This window comes from Phragmites australis, chromosome 6 (assembly GCF_958298935.1).
Source record: "Phragmites australis chromosome 6, lpPhrAust1.1, whole genome shotgun sequence".
Lineage (NCBI taxonomy): Eukaryota > Viridiplantae > Streptophyta > Magnoliopsida > Poales > Poaceae > Phragmites > Phragmites australis.
Genome location: NC_084926.1, coordinates 34,403,917 through 34,423,307, shown reverse-complemented (window position 1 = coordinate 34,423,307; position 19,391 = coordinate 34,403,917). Strand labels below are relative to the sequence as shown.

General features: G+C 42.0%; 1 pseudogene; it reads right to left on the bottom strand.

Moving 5' to 3' along the window:
* Window positions 1-15,973: 15,973 nt before the first annotated feature.
* LOC133923156 (uncharacterized) lies at window positions 15,974-17,883 on the bottom strand (annotated as a pseudogene).
* Between the last annotated feature and the right edge of the window lie 1,508 nt (window positions 17,884-19,391).

Sequence of the window (19,391 nt, the reverse complement as noted above, 5' to 3'; positions counted from 1 at the left end):
GCCGGTGCAACAGAAGATGGCCAAGCAGGCGTGCCGTAGTATGGTTCGAGCGGTGCTAGTGGGATAGGGAGTAGGGCCGCTGAAGACAGCCCGACCTCATCAGCGAAGTAACCTGTGCACAATATTAGCTTAATTTGCTGAATATATTGAAAACGGGGATGAAGGGGGCGCCCAGTACCTGAGGGTGGACGCACAGGGCTCAGTCTACGAGGTTGCGTCGAGGCTTTTGTAGGTGCACCTAATAAAAGTTTAATAATCAATGCACTAGTAAGAAATGAATATATTTGAACGTCGTGCAAATTAAACGGCAAAGCGGTAGGAGTCCCTCCACTGCCAACCTAAAAGTATTGAAGTACATCAATAATATGGAATTACATCAGTGATATAGCAATTTCGTATGAAAGTATCGAAGTACCAGTGCTTCCATCGATCGTCGATCGTAAGCAGCTCTCCAGGGCCCCCTGGTTGAAACACTCCTAACTCCGTCTGGTGCTCGGCGGATAAGAAGTTGCAGTGCCTCTTGTCCACTACAGGGTCCAAAAGCTCGGGGGTCACAGGGTCCGCCATATCTGCATTTGAAAGACATGTAAATTAATGCATTGCTAGATGTAGACATGAACAATATACATTGAAAGCAAATTCACTATACAACTATATGCAACATGAACACATTGCGACATTTACTTACAAATGAAGGTTCAAATGCTAGAAATCGATGTACAATTAAGATAGCAAGCTACGCTAAATACAATCAGACTACAACGCGTCATAATACTCACCTAGACAACAGGTGCATCAACAGGTGCATTTTTAGGACAATACTTGTACGTGTGACCTGTTTCATTGCACTGACTGCATCGCTTGATCCTAGGACCTGCCTCGGATTCATCCATATCGTTGCGAATCTGCCGAGTTTGTCTGCGGCCAGGTGCGTTCTTCATCTTTTCCAAATCAGGCACATAGATTCTTGAAGGCCCTGAATTACTTGTAAAAGTGTCAATAATGCCGTAACCATACAGCTCATGATTCCAGGTGTTTAGTATTTGATCTTTCATGAAGTACTTTGAAACATATTGCCTGGGAAGCATATGGTGCTCCGCACACGCAACTATAATGTGTGTACAAGGTTTGTGGAGTAATTGTGGCTTCTGATAACTACAAATGCATGTCCCACTCCTTAGCACATACTCTTAAACATGCCGCTCACGTCTTCCACCCCTCCGACCCTTATCCCGGCACAGGACACTGAACCTGTGCTCCGCAGTCCCCTCTTAATTTGTGCGATGCATGTGGACCTTCTTAGTCCTTTGTACTTTCCAGTCAGAAATGTTCCATCTAGGCATATGATGGGTCGACAATACTGAAATGCTTTGATGGTTGCAGCGAATGCAAATAAAGCACACTGCAATACTGTTTTCCCGTTGTACTCCGCATCAATCGAGGGGTAATGCTTGATATCATAGTAGCTGCCTGGGTTCCTTCCATAAATTATGGCTAATTGACGAGGTAGATTGTGATATGAATCTTTATATGTTCTGAAACTCATCTCAATAGCCTTTTGTTTCGCCCTCCATGCCTTTACATAGTTTATTGTGTACTGGAACCTTTGCTCAATAGCACGGATTATTGATCGTGGCTCATACCTTAGGTTGTCCACAATCTCCCCGTACATAACATTTACAATAAAGGCATATGACAGGTTCCGGTGGGCGAACTCTATTTCCTCAATGTGACAATTATGTTCCTTAACTATTGAGTACTACCAGTAGTCTACCCTTTTCCCTCTGAATACATGCACCCGCCAAGGACACTGAGGCACCAAACACTTCACATCATACTCCCTTTTACTGGATTTAACAACCTTGAACTGCCTCCAAAGAGACAACGACCAAAATTTAACTACATCAATAACTACCTCCTTTGTAGGGTACATAGCACCTTGGGACACCTCTTTCTCATGGTACTGCCATGGTATCCGATCAGCCTCGCTAACCACCAGCTTTGAAAATTCATGATCCCTCAAATCTGCAGGCACTAGAGCATTACCCTCCTCGTCAGATGAATCCCCATCGGCAAGACCTTCCTCCAACTCTTGATCCTCCAACTCTATCTCTTCAATGATGCTAGGGATATGCTCCCCTTTATCGGCTACACCCATCGGTTGCAGCTCTGGAATATCCCCAACATCTTCCCTGGTCCCGACATTAACCTGGCCCAATTCATCTTCCACTGCCTCACTTAGTCCTTCTACTGCTTCCGTAGAGTTCACCTCAGTTTGATCTTTCAGGTATGCCTCAGCTAACAAAATCAGAGGTAGGCCACGTTCACAAGATATATCTATATACTACCTCCAAGTTGATGTGGCTTCGATGGGAACAAGCTCGCCAAAGTATCCATGACTAGCACGGCTGAGGACAGCTTTTAGCTTCAGCTCATGTTGCTGCGGATCCAGTTGGAAAAATCGCATGAGCCATTTGCATACACCCACAATGGTCCTCTCATTAGCTTTACTAAGACCATTCATGACATGATAAAATCCAGACAGATCTACACCGTTAGGACCGTACATAATTTCATCCTCACAATAATATATCTGAAAAATTAATTTATCTGCCATCCCTGAAAACACCCGCAAACATAACCAATGTTAAGACCAACGAAATATATTTCTCATTATCGGAGAAAATAATTTACCGACATCGATTCATACATAATAATAGGTTTTCAATAATAGTCCTACCCAAACTTACCTACAAATATTATTCTATACAATCTACATTTAATAGCTATTCTACCGTGTGAAAATTAAACGCTCCCATTTTCTAAATGCTACATTCTGGGTTCGCCTATTATCATACAGTGCTAGCTTCTAGGTCGCACAATACAACCCTACAATTATTGTTCTATAAAATCTACATTTCCAAAACTAACATAGTAAAAATAATATTCTATATTTCACCGCTATCCTACCATATTCTAATTAAATTTGACAATTTTCTACTAAACATAGCATTTTCTAAACCCTAGGTCATACATGACTAAAACCTATGTCATATACTACTACACTAATTAACAACAATAAAAAGAAAAAAGGACTTACCGGAAGGTGATCTTCAAATCCGCGGATCAAATGCAGCAGGACTTCGTCGGGCTCTCTTTCTCCCCTCTCCTCTCCTCTCTTCTCCTCCCTCTTCACAATTTTTTCTTTTTTCTAAATAAAATGTGATTTTAGCTATTTTTAACCCCTTTTATAGAGGATGGTGGAGGGGTGAAGGCCGGTGGGCGCGGGCAAGCAGCCCTCTAACCACTCCTGAGAGGGCGGTAAGGAGTCATACCCGCCCCCCTCAGGGGTGGTAAGGAGTGGGCACGGATAGGCACCCTCTTGCCGCCCTCTTAGAGGGTTGCAGCTCTCTTAGACACCTAGTTTTGCAAATTTTTTTCACGAAAAATCTATTTATTTAAATTTTTAATCCAAAAAATGTAAAAAAAAAACTCACCAGAGCGTGGGAGGACGAATCGGGTCGTGCATTAGTGGGCTGGGGATAGGGAAAAGCCGAGAAGAATTTTGGCCTGGTTACTTTTGGAGGTTTTGGTGTCATTTTTATTTTCAAATTTATAGGACCTCGCAATAAAAAACAAAAGTCCACATAAATTCAAGTAAACTCAGATAAATGTCTAAAATAGAATCATGTAAATTTGTAAATTGGATTTTCAAATTGCAGAATAACTTACATAATTAAATATTTTTCAAATAAAATTCACATGTTGAATAGCATAAATGAATATTTTCATTATTGATAATTTCAAGTTTTAAAATAAAAACCACGCAAATAACTTTCTTTTGTTAGTTGTGCCATAATACAATATATATGACAATACCAAATTATTGTTGTGATCTAGTCAAATGTGTCTTAAATCAAGCAAATAGAATGTACTAACTAAGGTCCTCTTCGGAACATAGAACTTGTAAAGGAATTTGCACCGGTAGGATTGGATCTTTTCGTTTTTTCTATATGGGTTTTTGAAATGAATGATTGAATATTTTAGAATCATATGAAATTCCTACGGAGTACCTCAATCTATAGGAATTTTGGACGAAATCTAACATGAAGTCCAGCACAACGTCGTGGAAGTTTATCCTTCTTATCTATCTCTCTCCAAATTCATGTCTGTTTTCCTAAGTTGCATCCAAATGCTCCATTAATTAAAAACTATGGATTGCAAGTGTCAGAAAACTCTAATCCTGTGTTTTTCCTATCACTAATTTCCAAAGAGCGCCTAAGCCTGTCATCTATGGTATACATGAAAATAATATTGATTTGCTCCGGTGTGCAAAATGATTCTCTCCAGTTGCCAGATGTTGGAGGACAATCATGCATGTCAATGGAAGGACACAATCAGTGGCGGAGCCAGCGGAGGCTCGAGGGGTGCTGATCATCTCCTTCATCCAAACAAGTTATAAACAAGGGGTGCTGATCGTTTCCTTCTTCTTCCATCTCCTCCTACATCACCTTATTTTCCTAAAGAAACTATATGAGAAAAGTTGTAAGCTTGCAGGGTGCTGCAGCACGCCCAGCACCCCGTGGATCTGCCCCTGGACACAAATGATGCCAAGATGTCCAGCACAAGTATGACCGGGTATGTCAAGCACATTGCCAAAGCGAAGTCTTGTGTTGGTCCTTGCAACTACGTGTTCACGGTGCCGACAGCTTTGCTTTTCATCCTCCTGGTCCATCATTGCACACGCCTCCATCGATACGATCGATCTCTACGTGCATTCAAGACCACTTTAGTTCGAAAGATGGATTGAATTTAATACGTGTCCGACATGGATGAACGGCCACAGACAAGTCAAGCCCCTCCCATCATGGGATACAAAAGAGTAAAATGCATGGGAGGTATAACAACTTGCACGATGGGTACAAGTAAGTCATTGTTCTCCAAAATGCTCAAGCCAGTTACAAAAGGCGATTTGAGGGTGCATTGGGTGACGTGGACAAGAGATTTTGGGAAGGGCTGATGCCAGTCTTGCATCCACGTAGGCAATGTTCACACATGGTTCGGAGGAAAGGTTTGTTGGGGTACATTTTCAAAGGGACCTTGCAATGCCCGGCTAACTCGTTTTTGGCCCTTGGTATTTTTTCTCTTCCGGAATTCACAAGAAGATGCTACTGTTCAATTTCCTCCCGAAGTATCGACTGCCCTAGCGGGTGTATTGACATCGGTGGCCGATTCCTTCCTACACGCGGCGGTTACAAGGTTTAGGTGATCTGTTCACTCAACAAGGAAAGAAGTTATCACCACCCTGAAGTTAGAGTATGTATGTTTGTCTAACTCGAGGCACTATATATGTCTCCCTTCTCCGTTTCTTTCTTCAGTGTCTAGGAGAAGAATATCGAGAAGGCATCGAGGGTGTCCCGCAACTACCAGGCGAGCAACGGCGTGGCGTACTCGATGAGCCGGCCGATGTACGCCTACTCCAATGCAGGGCGACGGCGCGCGTCAAGACCGACTGGTCCAACGCGCCGTTCGTCGCCAAATACCAGAACATCCACCTCGACATCTGCGAGTGCAACTACGGTGCATGCGTTCCCAGCTGTGCGGCGGCGTTCAGTGATTGGGGGCGCTACTGCCGGCTGAGCGACACGCTGGTTGGGCAAATGCAGTGGGTGTAGGAGAACTTCAGGATCTATTACCACGGTTGAAAAATGCGTCGGTAACCGATAAAAATTCGCAATTACCAGCTTTTTTAGTCCGGCTCGGTTTTAAAATTCGAACGGTAAACGAATTTTAATTAAAAAATTCAAACCGATTTTGAAAAACTCAAAAAAATCAAAAAAAAATCAATAAAAAACTAGAGCTAATTTTAAGAGTATATGTGCAAACAAAATTTGAAACAAATCTTGTTTACAGCTCCAAATCGGCGACCAAAGTTCGGAATTCGGTTAAATGGGCCGATTTGTTAAATTGGCTGAATGCACAGTATTCTGCGGCCCGTTTCAGCCCACGTGGAATGGATAAGGTTGCTGTCGGTGTGGAGAGCGTTGTGCACAGCAGAAATTCCCCACGCCATTTCTCGCAGCCGAAGACGTAGGTTCAGCACCCGCCCGACCAAATCTGCAGCTCTCCAGAGGGAATCCGGCGTTCCAAGAGCGGTTATCGAGCACTGGGGCTCGGTTACCGACCGCATCACAGCAGTAATCGACTGTCTCCACCGAGCTGCGCGGTCTTCCCTGCCGCAGGTTGGTAACCGACGAAGCAAGCTCAGTAACCGTTTAAACTCAGCGATTTATTGTGTTTCTCGGTCGGTAATCGTGGATATGGGGTCGGTAGGGGTTGTCTGTGTTCGATTCCGATGATGCAGTGCGTGATGGTTCGGTTGTTGACCATTTAGTAGCGTTCTTTCTGTGTATTATGGTCGGTAAGCGGTGTTAGAAGGGTAGCACTTCATCGTGTAGTCGATTAGGAAGATGTAGCAGTTGATTCGCTCGGTTATGAACCTTATTACATCGGTTACCGTATACATGCGAATGTTGGTATATATTCGTGCAAGATAATCGACCATTTACTAGCGATTTTAGGTGCAAATATTGCTAATATTTGTTTAATTGAGTTTATTAGTAGGCTAACTATTGATAATTTTCGTTCAATTGAGTTTACTAGTGATTTGAACCTGTATGATGATATTTATTAGTAGGCTAACCATTGAGTTTTTTTTTCTTCCAACAGAGAAATCGCAAATTAATCGATGACATATAGAGATGTGGTGTGGCAGCATGGGGACAATTTGGCCCTAGGTTTAGGTGCAATTACTGCAATAAGGAAAAGAAAGGCGGTGGTGCCACAAGGTTGAAAGAACATTTGGCAAGACGCGGATCGAATGTTATACATTGTGATAGGGTGCCTCCAGATGTGCGTGATTATTTCAAATGTGAGCTGGATAGGGCAAGAGATAAGAGGAAGGGAAAGGCTGAGAAGAGGGTTCGGAGGCAAGAGTCAGCAAGAGTTCAGATAGATTTGACAAACGACAATGAGGACACGGAAGAGGAACAGGTGCAGCATGACATGGCTCAGTCGAGGGACGAGAAAGAGTTTCGGAGGAGGGCAGGCGAGTCCTACGAGCATAGAGGTGGTAGTGATAGTGACAGAGGGGGTTCTGTGTTAAAGAGGATGCTTAGGAGAGCATCTTGAACAAGGGAGCCACCATCAAGTGTCAGATATTACAATGTTGCTTTAGCAAAAGCCCCTGTGCAGCCGAGGATTGACACCGGGTCATAAAGTGCGAAGGGAAAGAAAGCAAAGGAAGCTATTGATTTGGCATGGTCCAATTTTTTCCACACTTTAGGCATTCCTGGTAGAAGGGCGGACGATGCATTCTTTATCGCTGCAATGAAAGAAACACAGAAACGGGGTGAGCGATTAAGTTTGTAATGAATTTATTGTTGTCATATTTCTTTCTTTTTGACTTATGACCATTTGTTCCATAACAGGTGAGGTGGTACCATCTCCAACTGGTCGGGATATAGATGGTAAGTATCTGGACGAGAACGAAAGTGCATTGAAGAAAATATTTGAAAAGTGGAAGCTAGAATGGCCAGAGTATGGTGTGACCATAATGTGCGATTCGTGGACGGGACCCACATCAATATTATTAATTTTCTCTTATATTGCAATAGTCGTATGTTTTTTCACAAGTCTGTAGATGCGACTGGCTACAGTCAAGATGCAAAGTTTTTGAATAAGGTACATTATTTTGCTAAGTTGGTAACATAGTATTTCAATTGTTGCATATTAATTTGGTTCATTCTTTTATGCAGGAGATAAGAGCAGTGGTCAATGATTTGGAGCCAAAAAAATTGTGCAGATTGTGACTGATAACAGGTCCAACTACAAGAAGGCCTGTCAGGTTCTCAGAAGGGAATATCCTGCTATTGCGTGGCAGCCTTGTGTGGCGCACACGATAAATTTAATGTTAAAATCAGTTGGTGATTCATAGAGAACATGACATGGTCATCCAAAGTGCAAGGTTCATATCGCAATGGCTGTACAATCATTCAAAACTAAATGAAATGATGAAGGCCACGATTGGTGGAGAGTTGGTGAGGTGGAATGCCACAAGATTTGGCACAAACTACCTATTTCTTCATAGCTTTCTACGCCGAAAGGATAGGTTCATGCAATGGATGGCATCTAGTGAGCTCCAGCAGTCTCGATACATTAGTTCTGATATTGGGTGATATGCACATAGTTGCCTATCCAGCTTACCATGGTGGGACAATCTTAAAATGGTTGTCAATTTCGTCCAGCCATTGTATGCATTCCTCCGCTTTGCTGATCAGGACAAGGTGCCAACATTGAGTGAGATGCTCCTGAGATACACCGTTGTGAAGCAGGAGTATGAGGCGTTGTATTGCAATGATAGGGATTCTTTTGAGAAGTACATGGCAACTATCGATCACAGAATGCATGATCTAGTAAATGGGGCCTACATGAATGCCGATAATACACTCCTACCACTTGCTGTCTTATTTGTACTGATGCTTGTGTTTCTAATGCTTATAGTACTAATGCTTCAATCATCAACTTGCAGCGGCCGCTCTGAACCCACGCACGCATTACGCGTATGGTACGGGTCCAAACTTGTTTGAAGATCTCCGTGCGGTGTTTGAGAGGATGACCAATGTTAGTACTACTGCGGAAGCACTTATTGAGGCTGAAACCTATCGGACAAAGTCTCTCTCATTCGCAGGTCCGCTCGCTGCACGGATGGCTTGTGACGGCAGGACTAATCCTGGTACAAAAACCTTTACATATCTATCTGTTGCATCATTTTATCTACTTTTCTGAGCCTCATATCACTTTACCTACTTGCAACGCAATGGTGATCTATGTTTGGTTCGTCTACACTACACTATCAATGCTTGCCAAACGCCTAGTGTCTCAGTGCGCTTCATCTAGTGGGTGTGAGAGACTGGAGTACATTTGTATTTATCCACACCAAAGTTCGCAACCGTTTAAGCTACAAGAAGCTCCATAAGTTGGTATATGTCAACGACAACCTGAGATACAGAACAATTTGGATGCAGGTATCAGGTCGACTGTTGATGATGATCCATTTCAGGGGCTTATGGAGCTCACATTGAATGAGGAGAACAATCCGCTCTAGAACTAGATGTAGACCGGCAGTTCAAATACAGCCCCTGAGCTTGACGAGGAGGACACAGATAGAGACATACCCCTGCCTACTCACCTGATGAAAGACATGGCGAACACACAGGACTTACAGCAGTGGGCTGCTATAGTGGTTGGTGACACACACATGGGAAAGAGGAAGAAGCAAATGACGCATACAAAGAAGAGCAAGAAGACTAAGGGTAAGGGCAAAAGACAACTGCAAAGCGATGAGAGCACGGATAGTGACTCAAAGAGCCCAATTTACCAAGAATCGAATGACAGTAGCTCAAATACAAGCAGCGGTGATGATGATGGTCAAGGCGGCGATGTTCCTTCATGCCAATCCTCTGTTGTTCCTCCCGTGCAATTCACTGGTGAGAGTCAGTTTTCGCATGGTGCCCCATCCTCACAAAGGCATATAATACAGGGTGGCCACGATGGACCATAAGATATTAGGAGCTATTCTAGCAACTATGGCATGGAGAGTAGTTCTGGATCATATCCGTACCACTATCTTGTCCCCAATGCTCAGTCAGAGCCTTCTATTCAGTGGGTCTATGAGTGGCAAGACCCTGAGTTTTATGCCATTTTGCAAGGACAATAGTCAACTATTTCTGCATGGACAAGGCAAACATGGGCTGAGTTTAAGGCAGAGTTGCTATCGACATGACGGATAATGCTAATGTCCACCGAGGAGTACAATATGGCCGAATTGAATCGCCCCCAAGCTGGTGGTTCTAAAGGTGATGAAAATTTACTTTTTGCAACTACTTTATTTCCATACTATGGTATTATACTAATTTTTCCATCTCATAGGTTGCACGTGGAGTGGATACATGGTAAGTACTGGTGGATGTGATGTAATTGCGTTTTTAGCTTTACTACGGATAATTCAATATATATTTATTAATTTTAGGCGCTACATATGTAATGTATGCATATATTCGATGAAACAATTATATGTTCGTGCTCGCATTGCTATTATTATCTATTTGTTGCCTTGGAAACTTCCAAAATGTAGCAAAGGTCATGCCAATTTTTTTTTTTTGATGTTACAAAACATACCATGGTATTATACTATTTTTTTCCTGATTTATTGGTGATTTTTTTGTGTCTTTTATGATTTTTCCTACACAATTATTGATAACGTGTTCATATCGCTCGGTAATCGCTCAAATCGTTCAGTTTTTGCTGCAAATCGGTCGGTTTTTGGACTCTCAGTTACCGCATAAACCGCTCGGTAACCGATCCAATTCGACCGGTTACCGAGCGGCTAAATTCGCGATTTTTTCCCCAAAATTTAATTTTTGTCAAACGAATTTTGTTCGAATTTTTTTGAAAATTTGAGCAGTTATCGCGGTTACCACGGTTTTTCGGTTACCACCGTAGCTCGGTTACCGAGCTTAACGGGACACACACTTAATGGGTTAGAACGAGACACTTAATGGGTCACATATTTAATGGGTTAGAACGAGACACGCGGATTGGATTCGTAAGAGGGTTTGTTTGGATTGTGATCCATGAGGGACTAGAGTTCTAATAGGATTCTAACATGGAAGCACATTCTATGATCTATATAAGGGGGGCGTGGGGAGGAGCGCGCGTGGTTGAGCCACTCTGAAACCCTAGCTGCGTTTTCTCTGCTCGACTTCTTGAAACCCTAGTTATATGTGCGATACTAGCACATCGGCATTTAACATTCCAGTCCAGGACGTGTGAATACCGTAGAGGCGCTGCTATTATTGTGGCACTGATCAGCTCGACGTCGCAACCAACAAGACGATCATAACTAGTTAAAACCCTCCCAACTAGGTAGTCGGAACGCTCCCGAGAAGAAAGTTGAACCGAGAGGTTGATCCCAACTAGGAGGTTGGTCGCCTACAACAACTCTACTGTGTTCGACTGCTTTCTCTATATCGACGCGTACAACATTTGATCAGCCTACTCTAACTCTTCTTCCGCTACACTACGCGTTAAGTGGTAACGATCTATGACCTTTTTACTCGTATGATTTTTTGGTTGAGCGTGGTAGAAAATTTTGTTTTGAGTTATCGTAGCCTACTCGTTTTCTAACCTCTCGCATGCCACTTTGTGTGAAAATTTAAGTAGTATATATAACTAATTTGTAAGCGCATATGACCCTCTTATAAGTATAAAATCCATTTTTTACACACTTATAAATCCGGTACATGTGTTTACAAGTTCATTTATACACTACTTAATACTCATGAGTGAGCAAATTGTATTGTCGTATTTACAACTGTCCGATAGAATATTATTCATATAAACGTATACATAGAATTGTCCTAGGAAAAAATGGAAAATGTCACGTGGAAACCATCCCTCGGTGGAATTGTGAAAACCTTGTGCAAAGTTTTAAAAAATTAAAAAAAACATGTATAGTAGATGATCATGATTTACAAATGAAATAGAGTTTGATATTAAAAATTTTATATGCTTGTGTACGATCCATAGTTGTCACGATGCCAAGTCGTCCAGTGGGCCGTGGGAGGACGACAGAGGCCTTCGCCTAACTCAGGGGACTTAGACGGCGCCGGCGCCGGCGCTCGAGCTCGCCGTTGCTGCCAGCCCCCACTATCCAGAAGCTCCACAAGCTGATTTCGCGAGCGCCACCCTCCGATTTCAGCCGCTGCCGCTCGATTTCACGGACGCCGCTGCTCGGTTTTACTCGTTGCTGTTTGATTGTGCCACCGCCGCCGCTCTATTTCGGCCGTCTCCCCTCAATTCGACCGCCTGCCTTCGCTTCCGGGGCATGGACAAGGATGGTTAGCGAAGATCCATGAATCCGTACGGGGTGAGGCAGAGGAGGCGTGAGTAGGGTTAAACATTCATCGGTACCTGATAAAAATGTGCGATAATCGGGCATCTCGGTCCATCTTAATTTCAGAAATCGAACGATAATTAAATTTAAATTCAAAAAATTGAAAAAATTAAAAATTCAAAAAAAATCGAAAACAAATTTAAAAAAATTAGATACAATTCTAAGACCTTCTGTGAAAAAATTTCAAAAATAATGTCGTTTGCATCATATTCTATAGGGAGGAAGTTTAAAAAAACGAAAAAAGTTGAAGCGTGCGGCTCAGCTATTAAATCATGTTAAGGAAAAGCTTAACATGCAAACCTATATTTTTTTTAGAACTTATCTTAAGAGGATCTTTAAAATTGATTTCACTTTATTTTTTCTCTAAATTTAAATTTTTTCAAAAGAATTTTGTCCAAAATTTATTCACGACTTTTCGGTTACCGCTGCACTCAGTTACCGACCGGCGATCGGTAACGTGAACCTTAGGCGTGAGAAGGATGGCCAGGCACGGGCTGCGCGCAGCTCTCGGTCGCCGGCCGTCGGGTCACGACGAACAGCGGACGGCGGAGCGGCGGCCAAAGCAGAGCGACACGCGGGAGGGAGGAAAGCGCTGGGCTTCACAGCACCAGGTTCTTGCCCTTGTTGTCTGACAGTCCGAACCTATGCTTTTCCGTTTGATTGATTCAGTTGGTTGTGGGAAATTTGTAACTGGGCAATAGTTTGATCCATTGTAGGCTTTTGCTTGCATTTTCAGTATAGCAGACTAGGGAAAATTGAAATTTGTTTTTGGGACCAATCCAATGCACTGTATAGTTTTTTTTGTTCCTCCCTGACCAATTTGTTCTTAAAAACGTTTGATACGACTTTTGATGAGATAGTATCTACTGTTAAAAGGCTTCTGACCAAATAAGAACTATCTAAGTTCCCAATGTTTCCTAACATGCGTGTCTTGTCACTCAAAAGATGTTTCCTTGATTATGAATGTGATCACGATCTGGACAGCAAATTGGGAGGACCTAGGGAGCTTTCTTGAGAATGCTCCTTGTTTGGAGAAGCTTACTCTGCGGTGATGCATGGTACATACTTTTGTCTTTTCTATCTTGCCATATCTCTCATTCTTTGCTCAGCTAACTTACGTGAGTCCTATATTACTACCAAAAGTTCTGCGCAGATTCTGGGTTAGAGTGGGATATCGTGAGGAAAAGCGTCAGTTTACAACGTCAGGATGGAGACTTTCCAATGTCCGAAGCGAAGTCATGTACGACCATGACTATGTTCATCTACTCATTGAACTTTTGTGGCGCATTGCGAGGAGGCTACCAAATGCCAGCGTTACACTCACCCAAATGATTTCATGGCGGTCCTCTTCTCTCTGCAATTCTCCTTGCCCCAGTACTGCTCCTAGATTATCTTGAAAATTTTGGTGCCCAATGACATTTCTCTGTTGTATAATCATTTCGGCAAGGGCTTCTACTACGGGTATCTTATTGGTGGACACTATAACCAAAAGTGCTAATGTATGCTTTTTTTTTTTAGACAAATCTAATATTCTTTTGAACCTATCTCAATGATTCTTAATAAGAAAAACATAAGAAACTTCATATAAATCCTTCATATCAAAATTAGAAGAAAGAAATCTCTTAATCTCAAACAACATGTTCTTCTCACTGCTCACTAATAAAATATTATCCACATAAAAAAACTAAGATGATGAATATTAACTTAAATGCAGTTATTAATTTCATTTTTTTTTAAACCAAAACTTCTTATGAATTTATCAAACTTAGGAGCGTCTCCAAGAGACACTCTAAAATTGGTTCCCATATAGGGAGGCATCCTAAAAATATTTTTTTCCTAAAATCTTCCCTTCTCTAGCAGATGCCTAATTTGTGATTCATTATATTCTAAAATTGGTTCACGTAGGCAACTTCCGATCGCTCTCTCGTGCGCGCCTTCTCTGATTCCGCAACACACGCCTACGCCTCGTCTCCCTGCGCTGCTCCCTGCTGCCCATTGCCGCCCCTTCCATCTCCCTTCTAGCGCCGCCCCTCCCCTCCACTTCCCAGCGCCACACCCTGCCACCCCCAGCTGTCCTGAACCATTCGCTAGAAGAAGAAGGAGAAATTAATCTGTTTTGCGATAAGTCGTCATAACTTTCTCATGCAAGAGGTCTTAGATTCGTCGTCATCGGATGATGATGATGAATTCATTATTGCTGCAGCACACATAGCACAAAATCAATATCAGCTTGATAATAAACCGCACCATGGTGGATTTGTCCTTGGACATCAAGTAGTTCATCAGAGTAGAGAAGCAGGATATTTGAGACTATATCAAGACTACTTCTCGGATGATCCTACGTACGGCCCTACTTTATTCAGGTGCAGGTTTGTAATCAGTACATATATTTTTATTTGTATTTGTTGTAGATTGTGATATGTATGGCTCATTCTTATCATACTCGCGTAGGTTTAGAATGAGGTGTTCTCTGTTTGTACGCATAATGCATGCTGTAGAAGAACATGATGACTACTTTGTGCAGAAAAGAAATGCAGCCAGTAAACTTGGGTTGAGTTGTTTGCAAAAGATTACTGCATCATTCCGTATGCTAACTTATGGCGTAGCAGTGGATGCTACGAATGATTATGTTCATATCGAAGAAAGTACTGCTATAGATAGTCTGAAAAGACTTGTCAAATCTATTGTTGAAGTATTTAGAGACGAGTATTTGAGATCACCAAATGAGACTGATACTGCTAGATTACTTGCACTTGGGGAGGAAATAGGTTTTTCGAGAATTCTAGGGTCCATAGATTGTATGCATTGGAAGTGAAAGAATTACCCAACTACATATAAAGGTATGTACAACAACCATATTCACGATACTACAATCATTCTAGAAGCCGTTGCTTCACAAGATATCTGGATTTGGCATGCTTTCTTTGGTTTACCTGGGTCTCATAATGATATCAATGTTCTTCAACGCTCCCCACTCTTTGCAAAGCTAGCTGAAGGTCATGCTCCAAAAGTGAATTATACCATCAATGATTACAATTATACAATAGGATATTACCTTACAGATGACATATATCTTATAGAGGCCACATTTGTGAAGACCATACAGATGCCACAAGGCAATAAGAAGAAATATTTTTCCAAAGCAGAAGAAGCAGTTAGGAAGGACGTGGAACGAGCATTTGGGGCTCTACAAGCTCATTTTGCCATTGTTCGAGGACCAGCGCGATTTTGGGATCAAGACACACTTAGAAAAAATATGAGAGCTTGTGTAATCATGCATAACATGATCATTGAAAATGGGCAAGATGAAGAAAATGACTTCAATTTTGATGGGGTGGGAGAAACTATGACAGTTTCCCATAAATGTACACCTGAACTTCATAAGTTCATTGAAACTCACAAAAAAATTAGAGATAAGGACATTCACTCACAACTTCAAGCTGACCTAGTGGAGCACCTATGGCAACATCATGGAGACCAGTATTAACGATAATTATATTATTACAGTACAAGTTTTATACAGCTTTATGTCCTTTTTTTTATCATCGAAGTAGTAACCATTTTCTTATTGTCATTTCATTTCTCAGACATTGGCATATCTTTCATTTTTATATTTTTTTTTTCAGGCAGCAATTGAGTACGTACATTCTCTATCAAGAGCATAGCCGGCTCGTTCTGTCAATGGTGCTGGACAACATAGCAATATCGCTAACAACATCAGTGGACATCCATATGATCCATACATCCAAACCATTGATCCAAAACATATAGATTGCAGTAATAAATATTAAAGAAGCTGCCTAACAATTTGATAATAAAATTCCACACAAGTAGCTACTTAACAGTTTCATAATAAAATTGCACACAAGTAGCTGCTTAATAGTTTCATAATAAAATTACACAAAAGTAGGATAATAACATATAGATTGTAGCAAGGAATAGTTCATCTAGTAGCTATCAACCCGAGTTATTCAATCGTCGAGTCATCATCTCATCCTGTAAGCTCCTGTAGTATTGCTTTTGTGGGCCAGACATGTCACTAATGTCTATTGTCATAATTCTCTCTTCTTCTAACATTCTCTTGAACTCAAACTCTTTGCTCTTTAACTCTAGATTTTTTTGTCTCAAGTGCAACCCTCTCTTGTTCCAGTGCATATGCTTGTTTGTATCTCTCATCTTTCTTGAGCTCTTTCTGTACATCAGCCTATTTCTTCCTAGCCCACAAATTTTCTAACGCCCCCATGTACACAAGATCTCCACCTTGACGTAATTTTTCTTTGTCCCTCTTCTTACCTATTAGTCTCTTCGATATAGCAGCCTCACTCTCATCAGGGCTAATAGGAGTAGACGTAGTTGGACTTAGAGTGTCAGATATCTTCTATTTTTTGTGAGATGACTTTTGAGTCTGCCTATCAATCCACTTTGGCTGTGTTCATAAGAGGTTCCAGCAATGCAAGAATTGAAATGACTTACTAGTCTTATCTTCTGACTTGAACAAAGTGCATGCCTGCATTAACTATACAAGTAAAAAAAAGTCAGTACATTTAGCACCAATTCATGTAGATGTATTGACAACAAAATTATAGGGAAACTTGTCAATAACCTTGTCTTCGTAATACACTCCACTTTGCTTTATACCCTCAATCTGGCTTAGATATCCGACAAACTTGTTGATATTTTCTTGAATAGCATACCAACAGTGCATGAGGGAACTTTGGGTGTGATCTGAGGTGAAGTTCTTATTGGAGTGGAAATAATCATAAATTCTCTTTCAATATGTAGAACGAGTTTGATCGGTGTCTTGGACTGCATCCATATTGATATTGAGTCATGCTGACACTAATATTTCGTCTTCCTTCTCACTGAAATTCTTTGATCTTTTTTGGTTTGGTCTCACGATGGGAGTAACTTCCACAACTGGTGTTATTTGCACCTCAGGTGGACTACTCAGTCCATCCCAAGCCAGTTCATTGCTCCCCTCATTCATCAAGTTAATATAATATTCACTTCTGTCCATAGTCCTTATTAAATTCATAAAAATGTCAATTGTTTTAGAACACTATGCAGGACCACTATGCAACTGGGCATATATTTTCACATGACAAAAAATGATACAATGTCAAAGCAGACATGCACACATAAATTTCATTTATAATAGCCAATGCCAAACTAATAGTAAAGTAGTCATTTGTTTGTATAATAGGTACCTGCAAGAGATAGGCTTAGCTATAATGTCTAAAAATCACTGTAACATCTAGTTGAACCAACTTGGAAGTGCCCTTTGCCATGCATATCCCCTGAGCAATTACACATATCAAGGTATAAAAGATGTCACAACACGCATAACTCAGGCTAATGTGCAATGTGATTTGCATTTCCATCTTTCTCCCTGACCATGTTGCTGGCTACAACCCTATGTTCACAAGGCATTTCAACCTGATACTAGCTTTACTAAAATTCTAGAGTGCATTGGTATATTTCTAGTACACAATCTAGATTCAAGATAGCCTTTTTGTCTATTTGATTTTACCTGCTTTTGATGCGTCCTTGGAGCGGGAGGAGGAGGAGGGGGCACAACCCATGGAGGTCGCCGCCTCCGATGAAGTCGTAGGCCAGGTGGGGTTCATCGTGGTTAGGGGGGTCGGCGGCGCGCAGCGGGAGGGTGGGGTGGTGGCGGCCGGCGGAGCACGACCTTGGAGTGACGGAGTCGACCTTGGAGCAGCAAGGAGCACGGGAAGGAGGAGGAAGGGGCGCGACCGGCGGAGGTTGCCGCGTCCGATGAAGTCACGGGCTAGGTGGGGATCGTCGTGGTTGGGGGCGTCGATGATGTGTGGCGGGAGGATGAGGGTCGTCGCGGTTGGGAGCATCGGCAACGCGTGGTGGGAGGGCGGGGTGGTGGCAGCTGGCGAAGCATGCCACTTGGGTGCCGGGTTGGCGTAGGAAGGAGAGCGGGAAGGAGAGTCCTTGTGCAGGAACCCGACCGGGGGGGTTGGATTGGGAACGAAGCTCACTCGGTAGATGTAGCTAGGATGGGGGTTTGTTTAGGGAATAGCAAAATTAGGGATCCTATTTGGGGAGCTGTTGGAGGGTGTTTTTTAGTAAAATAATCCCTAAATTTGCCTATAGAGAACAGAATGGGGTGTCTCTTGGTGATGCTCTAAGATACCACTACCTAGACGCTTACTTTAGACCATAAATTGATTTCTTCTACTAACACTGAGCGAGCAGCAAGCATAAGCAATAGTTTTCGTAGGGGTAATAAGGCAACATCCCATATGTTTTTTTCCCTTCCACAACAAAACCTTCCGATTGGACCATGTAAATATTTTCTTCCAAGTCACAATTAAGGAATGCCGTCTTTACGTCTATTTGATGTAGCTCTAAATCATAATGAGCCGCAAGCTCCATAATAATTCTAAAAGAATCTTTAGTTGATACAGGAGAGAAAGTTAAATTATAGTCAATCTCTTCTCTTTGTAAGAAGCCTTTCGCTACGAGTCTTCTTTAAACCTTTCGATGTTCTCCTTAGAGTCATACTCTGTTTTGTAGACCCATTTACAGCTTACTATTTTGGCTCCACCAGGAAGTTTTACTAGGTCCCACACATCATTATCGTTCATAGACTTTAATTTGTCCATCATGGCATTAAGCCACTCAAACGAATGCTCACTCATCATGGTCTCTTTATACGAATTGGGATCTTATGCCTTCCCTATATCATTAATATCTTCATTCATGTAGATAGCGTACTTGTTTGAGATGGCAGGTGTCATGTCACATTGTGATCTCCTGATTGGTTCATTGGGTACTACAGGATCAAGACTGGATACTACAGGGGACTGCTGAGACTTATTATTAGGTGCATCGTTAGGAGGCAGGAGGAGGTCCTCGTGCCACCCAAAAGGAGCACGATAACCCTGGCGGCTCGCTAGAGACAAAAACTGTAAATAATCCCCACCGTATAGTTCTAGGGTTTGGATGTGGGGACAAAAAATGGGGATTTTTCCTTCTAAGGTTTTGGATTGGGACGACAGCGGGGAAAACATTTGGGAATTTCACTCGGGATGCTAGGATTTTGCCTAATCCCCTCCTTCTATATGCTGATCCGAGCCCAAAAACCACCTAATCTGAGTCAAGTGTTCTCATCCGAGACCGAAACCCCAAAACCCGAGCTACGGTCGACATGAATATGCACATGTAAGGCCTAATCCGAGACCAAAAACATTTAATCTGAGCCTAAGTGTCCCCAATTCGAGCTAATTAACCTCAAATCAAACATAACCAAAATTTAGGCTCTAATCCGAGATCAATTTAGGCTAAAGATCACTAAACGTGAACAATTATCATTAATCCAAAACATAAATATCCAAAATTC